We start from the raw sequence: 17,488 nt of genomic DNA, 5'->3' as shown, positions 1-17,488 counted from the left end.
AAAAAAGAACATATCAGATCGTTAAGATCCAACAACAACCTGCTCCTTGTGATCCCCCGCTACAAAAATATTAGAGCTGGGGGCAGCAGTTTCCAAGTCTTGGCCCTTAAACACTGGGACTCCCTCCCCGTCAATATCAAAAATGAGGAATCCTTCCTCGACTTTAAAAATTGTTACTAACCTGGGTATTCAAACAATTTTAGCAACTTGAAATTACAGCCAACACTAGCTTTCCTTCCCAGGGCCAGAAAGCCGCCTCACCACCGGTGGTCCGATCCTGATAACTGTAAATATGTATGATTCATGCTCTGTTTTAAATATGTATATATTTCTGTAATTTCATTGTGTATTACTGTTCCATTCATATGTAAGTATTTGTATATCAATATCAAAGCCGTCTGTAACCACGCTGTGATACCCTAGGGTCTGGGCGTGTAATAAATAAATACTTTTTTTTTTAAACGTAATAATAAGGTGATGAGGGAAATGTCTTTAACCTGGTATTGGCAAAAAGTAGTCATAAATGAAAATATAACTGCTTCAACATTAATGTTTTCCATTGTAACCAGAGCTTGGTTCCAGAGGGTGGTTCCCTTCCCCTGGACTCTTCAATGGGATGGCAATGTCTCTGTTCTAACAGTTCTTTGTGTCTCTCCTTGGCTCATAACAATCCTGTTAGGTGCCAAGCTGTTTAGCTTTGTAGTTTCCTTCTTTTCAGTTCATTGTTAACACAAAATGCACCAAGAGTAACATGCATTGGCTCCCGATGTTTACTCCCTTCCACTGCATTCTTTTCCAATTGAATGACTCTTGTGTTTGCCTGGTCCACTTCCTTACCAGAACTACTTCTATTTCGTATGACTACCTGGTATACTCCCTTACCAGGATTAATTTTTATAAGCAACAGTTCCTTGGTTGCCTGCACAATCGTTATTCAACAGATATAGTCCTTTCTTGGGACTTATTTGAAGGTTTTCAGTGTCCTGTTATACTCCCCTGCCGGGACGTTTTATGCAATTCCAACTTCCTGTTGTACTTTCCTGCCAGGGCTTCTGAAGTACTTGCAACTGCCTGGTTTACTTGCCTGCCAGGACTTCATATACTCATAGCTGCCTGCTTTATTCGCCTGCCAGGACTTTTTGTCACGAAATATTTATAACAGTTTCTCTTTACTTTCACAATTGTATAGCTTTTCCTCAGATCGATATTCCATACACTCATATCTTGTCAGGGGTTGCAATTGTATTCTGCCTTTTGACTCACAATCCTCTCATTGTTTCTGCCTCGGGGGCTTTACAAAGTTCAATTTGTGTTTTACACGTTTGCTGAAATGCCATGGGGTCCCCGCTTTGCTTGGGCTGACTCACCTGCTCTGTATGGCATCTTCGGTCCGATTCACGCTTGCCTTCCACTCTGGACCGCTTTGACTTGTCTCCGGCTTCTCCCGCGGCTCTGCTCCTGCACGCCTATTTGCCTTCAGGTCTTGGTGAGGTTAACGCTGCTTTCTCCAGCCGCCGAACGCCCAGGAATCATCTCATGGTTCCTGGCATTTCTGTGGCCCTGCTTGCGCAACAACTTTTCTTCCTTGCTGGTGAGCCCCTTGGCTAAGCCAGACCAACTCATGCCTCCAACTTCTGCATGCCTTCAAGGGAGATCCAACGTCTTCTCCTCAGCCTCGTCCCATAGTTTGGGTTCCATTTTTAAATGTTCGATGCACAGGCGCCTTCTCCAAACAAGAAGCCCGCTCATGGAGCTTCTTGCTCCTGTTGCTCTTTGTCATTTTCTCCATCCTCCTCGTCTCAGTACTTAGGTGGTTGTGGGAATTGCAGTCCACGTATCAACTGATGCATAGTACTTGGAGAATCTCTCTCAATGATTTTAGATGAAAGATCAGTTTTAAATGAAGGGGAATACCGCGTCTCATCCAATGAAGCCATGACATCTCCCAGGTGGCTGTCTCTTCCCATGTGATCCTCCCTCATATAGCCGCCCCCAGGGTCAGGATCAGGTAGCGGCCGCTGTCCCCTGGCCACATGGGAGGAGTTTACCGCCAGGGAATCCGTGCTGACTTCATTGGATTCATCACACTGCCTTTTGATTATTCCTTCACTACAATAATTGTCTATCCATAGTGTGATGAATCTGAGGGCGTCCTCACTTTCCCCCCCCAATATATCCTCCCTCCCGGTGGCCAGGGTAAGGCCATCGCTATTGGATCCTGATCCTAGGGGTGGATATGTGAGGGAGGACTACCTGGGTGGAGGAGACTTGGGGAGTGGAGACTAGGCACCCTTGGGTGAGACACAGTATCCCCCATTCCCCTTTCACAATGAGTTCACCATTCCTCAGGTCTTTTATAGGCTGGTGTAAATCCCTTCCCTATTTTTCCTGAACATCTTTCCCTAATAAACTCCACGCTGGTACAGGGATGAGGAAGAGGGATGCTGAGTACCAAGATCGTTATTATTGAATGATCATTGCCTACACCTGAAACCAAGGTAGTGGTATAAATGGCACACTCAGTTGAGGCCAAGAGAATCATCAGTGCAACGCTTACTGGAGAAGCTGGAGGTGAAGCTATAGAGATGCATGCCCCAAGTTCCTACGAGCTGCAGAACCATTGCAATGGAAGGTGATTGTGGTGGGAGAATTTGAGAGGTCCTTGGTAACAGAGATGGCCTACATACCTCCTGGAGTCAGAGAGACTCTCTCCGTACAGCAGAGGTGGCAGAGCCCATGGAGGAGAGGCACGCCAAGCCGGGAGAAGTGATGGCCACAGCATGCTTGCCATCATGGAGAAGAGCACCTGGAGACAGCGTACCCAGTGAGTCGGAGAAGACTGAGTGACTCCAGGACACTTAGGTGTAGACCGTGTGGCTGCTGCAGTTCTGGTCACTCGCAAGTGAGTGAGAGACTGTTTGTGCAATATGAATGCCGGTCGAGTTTGAACTCGCTCAACTTACTAAATACTTTTGATAATCATGATGACATGAAACCGCTAAGGAAACCAAATGAAAGGTTTTGCGAATACTGAACTGTAAAAGAGATGAAAGAAAGTCTAACCTGGAGCCAAACAAATGTGTTAGGCTAAGCAAGTTTTGCCAAGAGGATGTTGTAAGCCTTGCCAAGAGTTAAGAAAGCAAGAATATATGCACTTTTTGAATACCGATTTGAATGAAAGCAAGTACTGTTGAAAACTGATCTGATTGAAAGCAGTTTTGTGGAATCCTACGCTATAAAGTAACTGTTTAAATTGAGAGAACAAGCATTGGCAAGAGCTATAGAAAGATATGAAAGTGCAACAAATGAATAGTGGCAAAACAAATAATGGTAAAGCATCATGAGGATGTGAAATGGGAATACACCAAGTTACACTGTAGAGCTAAAACAGTGACAACATGCATACAAGGAAGAAGAGGCATGACAGGCGTGTCGGTTTGCGTCACCTGTAATGGGTGGGCCCTGTGTTCTGAAAACTGTGCCTTCACTGAGGACACCTATGTATGGGAAAGCTACTTAAAATACCCACAAAGAAGCTTGTAATTGAATATAAAGGACATTTGGTGTGAACTGAAATTAAGGAACTGTACTTTGTGAAATTGGTGAAAGCTAACCAAATCAGAAGAGCTGGAAAGTATCACAAAGAACATAGGTTTGGAAAACCTGAAAGACATGAAAGCTTGGGGAAGGGTGACCTTTGCATTGTGAACTATCTTGATTCTTGGGGAAGGATAACCCTGTCCAAACCAAGAGCTGGAAGAAGCTCTGAATTTGTATCTGAACACTTCTCTTTTTGATGCGGACATCCCTACACATTGTATACAAATTGCTGTGAGGGCAAGCTTAGATTTTGGACACAGACAGACTTTTACTTTGGACTTCCTGACGCAGACTATCCTTAGTTTATTTAGGTAGGCAAATTCCACCTTAGCATAGGGCAAGTTAGGCCTTTTTCCAACCTTCTTTCTGTTGAATACATGTTTATAACTCAAACTTTATTTTCAGTTGTCCATTATGTTATGTTAAGGGCATTTGTAGAGTGCAGCATTCACCAACGAGGGAATGAAGGTGCTAGGCAGTAAAAATGGGAAACGGCAGCAGGCAGGTTCGTAATATAAATCGAGGTGAAAAGAGCAGAGTCTTGAGTCTGCGGCGGAAAGTGAGGTGGTCCTGTACCCAGCGTAATGGAAGAGGAAGCAAATTCCATAGCAGACAAAGAAGGAGCGTATGGAAGCGTGATCGCCGGATGGCAGGAACCGAAATACTGGGTGAAGAAGCGGAGCAAAGGGAATGGGAAGTGACATACCGAGCAAATTTTGCCTGTAGATAGGCTGGGCTGCTTTTGTAGAAGGCTTGGTGGACAATACACAGGGCTTTAAAATGTACCCTGCTGGCAATCGGAAGCCAGTGAAGAGCCTCCAGAGTGGCAGCGGCCTAAGAGAGCCGGGGAGCCCCTAGGGCCAGATGGGCCGCACATGTCTGGCGAATCTGAAGGCAGTGGAGCAGGTTCTTAGTTTGGGCCAAGCACAGAGAGTTGCTGTCGTCAAGAGATAAGGGAGGAGATGACAATCGGGCAAAGGGAGTTAAGGAGAAAAGGAAGGACCTACGCAAGACACAGAGTTTGAAATGAACAGCTTGTCAGACCCCGCTCACCTGGTGGAGAAGAGAGAGAGAGGAGAGTTTAACCTCCAGGTTTTTGACAACAAGCAAAGGGCTAGGAAGAGGCCCAAGCACTGGGGGCCAGAAGGCTTCAGACAAAAGAGAGGCATCAGGATGGGGACCGACTAAAAGGACATCTGCGGCAGAGCCAGTTGAGTACCATCCAAGCATGAATGGCAGAGAGGCACGAATGGTACTGGGAGACTGTATCAGGTGAAGCCAGATCTAGACACATCAGGATCTGGCTATCGTCAGCATTGGAGTAACAGCAGAAACCAAAAGAGTGGATAAGAGGGTGAATATACACATTGAAAAGAAGGGGGAGAAAGAGCCAAGCCCTGTGGGACTTCGCAGAGAAGGGGAAGAGCAGAAGATGTAAAAGGGGACAGAAACAGGGATTGCGAACGATCGGTAAGAAAGGAAGTGAACCATTCCAGAACTATGCCGGAAATGCCCAGTTGGGAGAGCCTCTGGATCAGAATGGCATGGTCTATGGTGTCAAACGCAGCGGAGAAATCCAGGAGAAGGAGGGCCGCCCCTTTCCCCATCTGCAATCTGTACGAGATCATCAACCGCTGACTCTGTGCCTTGGCTAGGCCTGAAGCCAGACTGAAAAGCATTGAGGCAGCTGGAATTTTCCAGAAAGGAAGACAGTAGAGGTGTGACTAGAGATTCAAGCAGTTTCATTGAGTAAGATAGAAGAGAAATGGGATGGAAATTAGCTGGGAGTGCCAGATCCAGATTAGGTTTGTTTAGAAGGGGAATGACCAGTACGTGCTTGAAAGGGTGGAGTGACACCAGTAGCCAGAGAAGAGTTAACAGAAGAAGACACCAACGAGGCAATCTGGGGGAATGATCTCTTTAACGACCCTGAGTGGAATGGGGTCAGACTTGGAGGCTGATTTAAGGCGCATCATAGCCGTGATGACTTAAGCTTCAGAGAAAACTGGTAAATGAGACTAGAGAGCCAGGGGCGCAGAAACAGAGCAAGGCAGGGGAGACAGAGAACGACCGCCCTGTGATGCAATAATCTTGTGTCGGATAAGATACATTTTATCCTGAAAGAAAGAATATACTGTGTCTACTTCATGATGCCGTTACACTAGCTAAAACACAACCACCACACAATACTGTCTTTTATCCATTAAACACATAAATGTTCAATACTCAACATAAAAACAACATACACAACATGCACAATTGTCCTACCTATATTTTCCATGGGTCTCCATTATGTTCTACGTGCAATCAAAAGAATGCCTCCAAAATGCCATATAGCCAAGCTAGGCACACACATCTCTACCTACAAGCCTGCTACAATGTGCTAAACAATGCAATTGATCTAAAACCACTATAAATATAGTACTACATCTCACAACGTTATCTGTGCTTACCTGCACCTTCTTTTATCCAATAAAGATCAATAGGGGAACTTTCACATTCCCTTCGTGTCCACAAAAACCCTTTCTTTCTTGTCTCCCAAGAAAAACGTTAGTGGAAATTGAACATCCCCTCCCTTCATGTACAACAATAATGACTTGCTCTAATACGTTGTTCCCTGTGCTGTATTTCTTGTAGCTCTAATACGTTGTTCCCTGTGCTGTATTTCTTGTAACCCCTCTTCTGTAGTTTTGAAAACCCCAAATGCACTATGGATGTGACCTGTGCTCACTCTGCATGTACTCTTATGTTTTCAGTTTGACAACCCTATACTCTTCTTTCCTGTGGATGGTGTTCTCACCTTGTTTATTCACTTACAATACCCTAGTGGTAATCTTGGGTGCCGCATTCTCATGCCCTGCAATTGAATGCTGTAGTTCTGGATGCAGGAACTGCATTTTGCATCAACCTGCTGTTTAGAGGTCCCAGGCCTTGAATAATAATCTGATGGCTGTATCATAGTTCCAAAATGGCCTGCTACGTGCCCTTATACTCCCCTTTAACATGTGGTACTGTCTTTCTCGCAGTATAATGGCATTTTGCTTCTATTTGGTCCTTACTGCTCTATCATTTTCAAATACCTGTGCACAAATGTGCTGGCACATTCGAGAGCGCTTCCAGCTGTTGATGTGTCATTGCATGTGCTAAAAGCATGGTATATGGCACCTCCCTATTTTCAGTTGTTTAGAGGGGTACCTGAACTTTTAAAAAACTTTTATCCTCCTTCATCTGGTATGGGTTTCTATATGGGTTTCTATCTGTGTGAATGCTCTATGCACACTACAGTGTGCACTTCATTGTCCTTCAACTGTTGTTGATTAGTGTACCTGGTCTGCATTCCTGGTACCCTTACTACTGTTACTGATAGTCTAAAAACACTCTACTACTCCAAAACACAATATTATACTTTTGATGCCTGGCACTTTACCCTGATAAAAATCTTTACTACATAAAGAACTAAATCTAAGTGACGGGGTGTGTCCCTCTTCAGAGTCTACCCACAATGTGATTCTGTTACTGCATGTTTTCTGAATACACCAATGCCTGAAAGTTGGGCACCCAACCCCACCTTTCACTTCATACTGCTGTTCAAAAAATATAAAATCTATAATTCAACATGTCTACAATAACCAAATGTACGCCAAACCTACTCAATGCTTATAGTGTTATTAAACAAACTCCTTGTTTCAACTTCTGTCAATTCATTTATCTCATGCACACTCTTTATGCCCAAGATAACACCTTTAGTAAAAGAGATCCCTTTAATCCATGTTCCCCATAGACCTCCTTTTTCTACACCCAGGTTTTGCACGTTATGCCCAATTATACCTACGTTTGCTGCTATCTTTTTAAATATCCACTTTCATGTTTTACAATTATGTTACTGCCTTTTGAAGAGCAGATGTGGTGCTTTTTCAATTCTGCCCTATGTTGGCCTGCAACAAACTAAAAACCTTAAAACACCATTACCAACCCCTTTCTCTTCTTTTTAAATCCCCCCTACCTGCTTGCACCAATAATTATCATTTAAACATACAACCACTAAACCATTCCAAACCAGTTCAATTAAAGTCTCCTTGTTCAATATACAATGTCTCTACATGTGTATGCTATTGCAGTCTGTCTGTGTGTAGGCGAGCCCTCATGTACCTCTGCTATACACGTGCGCATACATAGTTGATCGTTGCAGCAATGGGTCTGTCTATGTGCCAGCTTTTTCTCATGTGTTGTTTCAGGGCCCTTACACTGATAATTTATGCTCATTTTAAAATTGCCAAACAATGCTAATTGAACAATGAACCCTGTCCCCTGTTTACTATTATTCTATCTAAAAAAAAAGATAGTACTTCAGAACAATTGGTGAGGGCAACCATGAGCACTTCCTCACTGAACTATCTTTACTGCTCCACTTTTCGCTCCCTCTCCCCCCTTTCTTTCAGGAATGTGGCTCTGCAAGCTCTCGCTCTGCTCTTATCCGCACTCCCTCCTTTTCTTTCAGGAATGCAGTTTCACAACCAGGCTGCCTGCCTTCCCTCAACACACCTTTTATTTAAAACCTGCCTTCCCTCACCAATATTTTTATTTAAAACAAAAAATGTAACTCACACAACAACAAACGCAAAACAATAGTTTAAAAGTTAGTTTGGTTTTGTAACCTTAAAAATTATATATACGAATCAAACACTGTCTTAACACACTGTTCAGCTCCTGATCCTGATAACAATATTCTCATGTGAACTACCAGAGTCTCTGTAGTGTTTCTTGAATGTAAGCCCCGTTAATTTCCAAAATGTTCTGTCTACCCTTCAATTTGTTTTCTTTTTGTAATTTACCAATAAATATAAATATTTTCTACGATGTCACCTTCAAAGGTACCCTCTCTGAGCAATTCTTGGAAGTGCTGTCCTGCCATGTCCCGCATGCACCGGAATTGATATTTAATTATTTTGTCTCTATATTGGGACAATTTGGTAGACAAATATTCCATGGGCATTTCCATAATCCCGATCAATCCCATCCCTACCACTTTGTGTTCACCAACACTATTCTAACAGGACCATCCGATTCCCTCCTCTCTGTTCTGTCAATTTTAGAGCGCACATTTAGAAAAATGATGATCATAATTACTTCACTTGTACAAGTGTCAAAAATTGTTAACAAAACATATGAATGGTCAACCAATATTATACTTTCAACACACCACTCCGTACTACACCCCCCCCACAAAACCAAACTCGCTGATATTCCCAAAAACAAAACTATCTGGCTCCTTTTCCCACATGCCACCACACTCTAAGCCCTACTGTTTACAGCAACATCCTTGCGCAAGCCCTGCCACCTCAGGCCGACATTCTACACTGCATGGTCTTTCCTCTTATGGAGAAATCTCAAAACGCTTATCTTCACCTAGTGCTGCCCTCACAACATCATCAATATTCCGCTAACCCCATCTTTTCAAAAACAAAAGGATAAGAAAAATGACATGCACTACATGGCCGCCGTTCCTCCAAGCGGAGAAGCGTCCCCCCTTCAACAGTTTGCTACTACATACAATACAAGGCTGCTCATCTTTCTCCAGATTGGGAGAGATAACCTCAATGTCAATCTACATATTTGCATTTCGTAAATCAAAACGAAAAGAAAAAATGACATACATTATATGTCCAAGCTGAAGAGATCCCCCCCTTCAACAGTTCACTACTACATAAAACTATGCAGTGCATCTTTCTCCATAAAAGAAGAGGGAGCCTCAATGTCAACTATATACCATAAAAAACAACGCATGCACAGCGCCATGCTTTCGTGCACTGGACATACTCACGTGATTTATAAGTGCTCTCCGAGTTTTTCCGACCCTGAGACTCCCCTGCCAAAGGCCTGCACCACACCCCAGGTCACGACGGGGCCACAGGATCAGGCAGCTTTTGATAAATCAGGCAAATGCAAAAAGCTCTTGTTTTAGTACACTCAATCTGGTCTCAGCAGGCCTGCTTTGTGCCCAAAGGTGTGCGGCAGGGTGCCCCCAGCTGTCCAGGACAACTGGATGCCTGCATTCCCCACCAAATGTTGAGAAGGGCTTTCCATGATAAGGAATCCAGAATAATACAAAAATGTAATCCAAAAGGAAATTACCCTGTGCAAGAAAGAACAAAGCTTTATTGGTCCAAACAGCTGAGAGAAAAAAGCAGGCAGTCCCATGGAACTGTACTGGATGAAACATTCCCAACTGGACCAATCACAGGCTACTATATTTATTCAACAAAATCACATATTTGCATACAATGCATTAGTTACATTTTTGGGGCAGTTCAAAAACAAAGTATTGGACAAGAGTAATCAGGCTCCTAACTCTATACATTAGTTATATTTCATTGGACGAACAAACAAAAATCACAACACCCCTTCCTGACATCATGACCCTTCACATACCGCCCCTCAAATACATAACCATGTGCTGACCAGCAAAAAAGCTCTCAGTTTGGATTACCTGGCACAGTGTCATGATCACAGCAAGGAGCCTTAGAGTTACCCCTAAAAATTGGACATCTGCCTATCACTGCTGGATGGTAGGACAGCAAAACAGTGTAGTGGGTAGGTTACAATAGTCACTTCCTGACTCCACAACATGGCTCTTCTAATTGTTCTCCTGTTAGTTCAGAGCAGGTCTAGTGTTTAGCACTCCAGTGATATATAAGCCCCTCCCAGCGTTTGTTCGTAGCTTCGCGACGTGTCTCTCATGTTAACGCTTACCATTGCCCAGTTACTTCAGTCAACTTGAAAATAGCTATAGTTTTCACTTCACAGAACACAGTTACATTGTTGCAGTTATATTTCATAGTTTTCCGAGTCAGCTAATGGAAATTCCTTTGTAATACTTATTTCTGTCATGGCGAGTTATTTGCAGTCCGCGTTCCTTCATTGTTGTCAGGCAGCTGGGCTCCGAGCGGTTGCTGTGCGAAGCCTTCCGCTCTCAGGAAAAGCTGCGGCCGGTTTCAGTGACTGCAAGTTTTTCCCATCAGTCCACATTCCTTGGTTCCTGTCAGGCAGCTGTGCTGCGAGCGGTTGCTGTGTGAAGCCTTCCGCGCTCAGGAAAAGCTGCAGCCGGCCTCAGTCACTGCAAGTATTTTCCATAAATGTTAGCTTAACAGCTGCTCTTTGTTAGTTTGTTTTTGAGCGTTTTGCGTGTAGAATTTCTCCGTAGTGATTTGTTTTTTTTTCATACTTTCATTTGTATACGTTACTAGGCTAATTCAAAGAAGCGCCTTTCCTGATGCTTTAGAGTTTTAGGTTCCTTAATCTTCGACAGAAACTATGTGTACTAGTTTAGGAATTCTATTGAGTTATTAGTACATTTAGCTCCACATTAGCTGTACTCTCTCACCCCACCCCTAGGCATTTAACCATGAAGACATTTTAGGAAGGTTTATTTAGGTTCCTTTCTTGTCTCTTCTGTCACTTAGGAACTTAAAGTCAAGGTTACTAGTAATTCCACCCTTGGGTTTAGGGCAATAGTTTTTCAAGCCTCGTTTCATGTTGTTAAGAGCTATAACCCTCATCCACTTATTAGTGCAGAATTTAACTCTCCATTCCAATAACACCTCAGCATCGTAATTCTTCAGAACTAGAGCCCCTGCACAGATGCAGGATGGAGAGCCAACTACAAAAGTACTTTAGGTAAGACAACTAGTGGAAGATAGTTTTAGCAAGGAAATAGAAATTAAGACAGTACTGCATTTGAAGTCTGTTCTGCACTCACACGAGGAAATAATTGTTTATTAATAGGTTAACGCTTTCACTGAAGAAGTTGTAGATTGATGAACATTGCTAGCTGAGAAGAGTCATTGACTTTGTTCCTTGTGAGTGTTCCTGCAGAGTTAAGGTAAGCGTTACACACAGCTCATAATGCAACTGGATAACTGGCTGAAACCTGATTAGACCCTTGTGTTTGGAGACAGCGCATCCTGCAGAGCCAAACCAATAGTATGCCCTGTAGACATCAGCAAGGCCATAGATATTGTTGCAACCCTGGAAAACTAAAACATGTCCTCTGATTGGTTCACTGTGCTCCTCGCATCCCCTGCATGTGCTCAGCCATTCTACCTCACCAGCTCTCTTCCCACAACATGCTGCCAACTGTGCTCTGCAAAAACCTGCGAGGTACTGTGAAGGCATTGTTGCTGGAAGTGAATTTCGTCTATTATATTATTTCCACCATTGAAATTCCACCTGTGCCTGTCTGCACAAGGCACCTTAGCCATCCGGTTATCGTCTGGGGAATGCTATGGCTGGATTGCATTACCATGAGAACCTCCTTCCTTGCCACATTTATTGACACTGCTTGGCATCCTCTGCCATCCTGACCTTGCTATTCTAGTTTTCGTACTCTGCAGCAAAATCAAAAACACAGCTCATACTCATCCGAGCCAATGATAGGTAAGGGACGTTTCGGGACCAGTAACCGAGAACCCCCTAGAACAGGTTTCAGAAGCGAGACATGGAAAACGGGGAGGATCTTCCAAGTGGAAAGAAGCTGTAAACGAACAGCTACCGGGTTAATCACTTCAGACACCGTGAAAGGACCAGAGAATCGTGGCAGGAGGGAGCTGCGACCAGGTAAGCGCAAATTCCGTGTGGATAACCAGACCTGCATACCTCGGGAGTAAGCTGGAGATGCCAACTGATGGGTATCCGCATGTCGTTTACTATGCCGTTGGGTCTCCAACAGGTGTTGTCTCACTCGGGAATGCAAGATTGTAAGTGATTGGACACAAGAATTAGCTGCTGGGTTACTGGATCCAGAGGACAAAGGCAATGGCAATGTACGTGGATGATGTCCATAAAGAGCAAAAAATCGGGTGACCCCTGTGGCCGTATGCAAAGAATTATTATACGCAAATTCAGACATGGCCAAAAAGGATAACCAAGAACCCTGGTGATGGAGCAGAAGACAACGGACGTATTGTTCCAGAGTGGCGTTGATTCTCTCAGTTTGCCCGTCAGTCTGAGGGTGATAGGCGCTGGAATACCTGCCTTCTATGCCCAAGGACAAAGTGATAGCCCTCCAGAAACGCGACGTGAATTGTGACCCCCGATCCGTGACAATGGCACCAGGAAGACCGAAACGCCGGAACACATGAGTAATGAACAGGTCAGCTAGGACTGGGGCAGAAGGCAATCCCGAACAAGGTATAAACAAGGCTGACTGTGTTAAGTAATCAACAACAACCCAGATGGTGTTGTGGCCATTGATCGGTGGTAAATCCACAATGAAATACATAGATATCATAGTCCATGGCAACCTGGGAACGGGCAAGGGATTCAGCAACCCCATAGGTTTTGCATGAGATGACTTGCCTTGAGCACATACAGCACAAGTCCTGATGTATTGGCTAGTGTCAGACTTCGTGGTAGGCCACCAAGTCCATCTGTTTATTAATTCCATGGTTTTTCTAATCCCTGGGTGTGCAGAAAACTTAGAATCATGGCACCATTTTAATGCCATGGAACGAGTCATGTCGTTAGGAAGAAATATTTTCTCATGAAGATAGGGTAGCGAATTCATGACCACGATACCCTCATCCTTAATGGTCTGTGGGTTTTGCTCTACCCAGTTCTCCAGGAGAGATCTTAACGTTGGGTAGACCGTACACCCACAAATCACCTGATGCGGGAGCAAAAGTGGAGTAGGAACCGGTTTAGATGTATCGGTTCCTGGAATATGGGACAGGAGTTACAAGAACCTGGGCGATAAGTGATTGTGAAATTGAAAGCGGAAAAGAACTCATGCCACCGAGCTAATCTGACAGTGGTACATTTCACATAGCGAATGGCAACTAGATTGCGATGATCAGTGTATACCTGGACAGAAATTGTGGTACCAAGCAAATGATGCCTCCAGACTGCGTCTTTTACGGCCAAAAGTTCTCGCTCAGTGATAGTATAATTCCGTTCATGAACGGAGAGTTTCCTGGAATGGTAAGCTACAGGATGTAGGGCCGTAAAGTCACGACAAGCCTTTGATAGAACGGCTCCTAATGCTGTATTGGAAGCATCCACCTAGACCACATATTGCTGAAGTGGGCTAGGCTGTTGGAGTACTGGGGCCATAGTGAAGGCTAATTTGAGGGTTTCAAAAGCGTCCTGAGCCTTCTGATCCCAGACAAATGTATTTTTGCTGCTAGTCAAGGATGTCAGAGGAGCGACAATTTCAGAGAATGAACCTACAAAACGCCTGTAAAAATTGGCAAAGCCCAAAAATGACTGCCATGTTTTTAGATCCTTTGGAACAGGCCAATCCAGAACTGCTTTTACTTTGGTCTTGCTCATCTGTATTCCCTGGTCTGTTATATCATACCCAAGAAACTCCACAGATTTCACGTTAAAGATACATTTTTCTCGTTTAGCATACAAGGAATGTTCCCTTAATCGTTGTAGAACTAGGCAAACATGTTGTACATGATTGTCATAGGAATCGGAATAGATGAGAATATCATCAAGATAAATGGCAAGGAAACGGTCAGTCATATCTCTGAAAATGTCGTTAACGAAATGTTGAAACGTAGCCGGGGCATTGCACAGCCCAAAGGGCATTACACAATACTCAAAAACACCATATTTGGTCTTAAACGCCATTTTCCATTCGTCCCCGTCCCTCATTCTGACTAAATTGTAAGCCCCTCATAAGTCTAGTTTAGTGAAGATCTTGGAAGAACCGAGTTGGTTAACAGATATTAAGGGAATTGGATATTGATTTCTGATGGTAATAGCATTTAAGGCACGGTAGTCTATAAATTGTCTGAGATCTCTTTCCGTTTTTGGTACAAAAAACATTGGAGAAGCTGCCGGTGATCGTGAGTGACGGATAAACCCATTTTTCAAGGATTTATCGACATATTCCTTTAGAATGCCTTCCTCCTTCTGCGTCAGAGAGTAAATACGACCGACAGGTATTTTGGCCCCAGGAATCAGATCGATAGAACAAACATATGGTCTATGAGGAGGGAGGATCTCCTTTAGCATCAAAGACATCCCCAAAGGAAGCGTATTCTTCGGGTATTTGATTAGTGACAATGACTCCGATAGTAGAGATACCATGCAACAATGGCCGACGTGGATTCTTTGATTCGGAAGTTGAGGAAAGACACGAGGACTCGCAATGGGCGGACACAAACTCCAGTTCCCCGGAGTTCCAATCTACCACCGGATTATGGCGTCTCAACCAAGGTAAACCCAAGATTAGTCGATATTGTGGCGCTGCGATAAAGTTGAAGCTAATTGTCTCTTCATGACCCTGGTAGGTGGTTAACAATAAATCGACCATTTGTTCCGTAACTAAGCCGGAGAGCAAAATCGAACCATCCACAGTATTGACCATTTCTGGCTGAGACTTGGTAACTACTGGGATGCCTAATTTCTTGGCAAACGCGTCATCAATATAATTTCCGGTGGCTCCAGAATCTAACACCGCATCAATGAACCATTCCTGGTCTGAGGAATGAGCACAACGGTAGGGACAATAAAAGGCCTCTTAGTCATGGAGTCAAGGAACGTTGAGCTCGGCAGAGTGACACCTTCTATTGCCGGGCTTTGGCATTTCCCTAACGCTTGGGCTTCTTAGTGCAGGTTTTTAACAGATGTTCTGATGACCCACAGTAGAAACACAGATTGTTCTTTTTTCGGAGTTCTCTTTCTTCAGGAGTTAAAGGACCCCAAAAAGCTCCAATCTGCATGGGTTCTGGTCCTCCCTGAACGGGAGTTGGAGGTAACATAGCCAAGGGGTATGAGACCTCTTTTCTCCTTTCCTTTCTGCTCTTCTTGAGTCAATTTGGAGTACCATGTCTAGGAGTTCAGGAAAGGTTGTGTATCGCAGTCTAGTTGAGGAGCACTGGTCACGTGGATCCCAAGAAAGAGGAGGCAATCCTATGCAGTCCATGTTGATGACGAGTTATAAACAATGTTGATCAGGCGAGAGGCAATAGCAATCCATAAGGCAGTCCAGGTCGGTATTTGAGGAAATTCACAAAGACAAAACGTGAGGCAAAGCAATCCTGGAGGAGTTCCGAGTCGGCAACGGGAAGTTTAAAGATGATCAAAACGTGAGGCAATGGCAATTCCTGGGCGCGGTCCGGTTTGGCAACAAGGAGTAGCGGAGCAGAACGGGGATAGTTCCGTGGGTAGGCTGGGAGGATGAAAGGAGCAGGCAGGCAGCAGGTAAGGGGGAGAGCACAGACAGGAGGAGGGAGATCAATGGGGATCCCAATTACGGGAGCCGTAATTTCGAGGAAACTCAAAGTGCAAGGCTGAAGCGGGAAAGCAGGAAGCGAGGCAGAGACAGGAAGGCAAGGGGTCACGCAGGGGTCATAGCAGGCAACAAGACTTGACACAGGATACGTAGCAGACTCCAATTCAAAATCAGAAGCAACGAGTTCGCTGCAGGCTAGCGTTTATCTAGTTGCAGTCACATGACCGGAACGTGCGGCTGACGTGGTGCGGGTCGACGTCCCTGCCCTAATTTCCATGGCAACCGCCAGTACAACAAAACGGAGGGATGAGGCTTTACCAACTACTTGCGGCAGTGAAGTATCCCCTTTTATAAGGAATCCGAAGGGATTGTGTCCGCTGATGCAATGTAGACTGTCCCTGTTGTGTCTGAGACAATGGGGACGGCGCTAGCCTAGTTTGCATTCTAGTAATCCCGGACCGATTCCTGACAGTGACATACTAGAAGTACCCAATCAAAAACACGTAATCCTTACATCACTGTGTCACTCATGTAAATTAAATGTGCGCCCCCCCCCGCTTCACCCTGTTGAATCTGCCCCATTCACAGAGGAATCTGGTGAGCAAATTAGTAAAGTCGTCATATGTGTGGAAATTACTAATTAAGGATATGGCAATATTTAATGCAAAAATCTTTGACATGACATCACATTAAATGGAAGGGCAACTGGGTGTAGGAGTTGTTCCCATCAGATTGCCTCCTTCGTTAATATGCCCAATGACTGTGGACGGGGATCTCTACTGTGATGTCACTCTTGGAACGCTGTATAATCAAATACATTGACCAATTAGATTGGAGGAAAGTGTAAATAACTCAAAAAGGTAGGGTAAATAGAAATTTAAGGTGCAAAACAGACCCTCTCAATCCCTGATTGATGGAGAGAACGAAGGATTGATAACAACAGGAAGGAGAAGGAATGGATTGCTCTCCTTTGGACCCTTTGTGGATTATTTTCAGTGCCCTGAAAGTGAGGCCTAGAAGGAGTTAATGCCCCAGACGTTCGTCAGTTGAAGAAATGGCAGACAGGCTGTGGAGGAAAGCTAATCCCATCTAGTGGACTGATTCCTACCTGTTCCTAGAGGGTAGAATTGAGCCAGTCCTTAAGAGGGTGCTCATCTGTCTGTGATCCAGTCAAAAAGAAACTCATATGTGCGTATGAGGGGAGTGATACTATAAAGAGAATAAGATTCAATCCTGGTCCTGTTATTTGTAAGTACTGAGGGGTGGGGGTATTAAAACTGACTGAATATCTTGGGAAGAAGTAAATATTTTATAAGCGAATGTGGTTCCAGAATTATAGATCAATGAACTAGTACCTATGATCTGTTTATAGTGAGATCTCCTGACTCCATCTCTGTGCATTGCACAAGCACAGAAGAGCAAAGGACATCTCACAGTGTGCATAAATAGAAAAAGTGATTGGAGTCACTTCCTGGATATGCCATCAAGTAGAATACTGTTGTTAAAGCCAATGGGAGAGGGTAATTATTTGCTACCCTTTCTTTCGTTTAAGGTTTCCCATTGAATGTGAGAAGGGTATGCTTCTACACAACAATTAAATAGAAACATTACCATAGTGAATCTATCCTACATATATGTTGAACATAC

The sequence above is a fragment of the Ambystoma mexicanum genome, chromosome 4q (genome assembly GCF_040938575.1).
Source record: "Ambystoma mexicanum isolate Mex_15411 chromosome 4q, UKY_AmexF1_1, whole genome shotgun sequence".
In the NCBI taxonomy this organism is placed as follows: Eukaryota; Metazoa; Chordata; class Amphibia; order Caudata; family Ambystomatidae; genus Ambystoma; species Ambystoma mexicanum.
The sequence above is the reverse complement of the archived record's forward strand: the minus strand, read 5'-3'. Positions refer to the sequence as shown.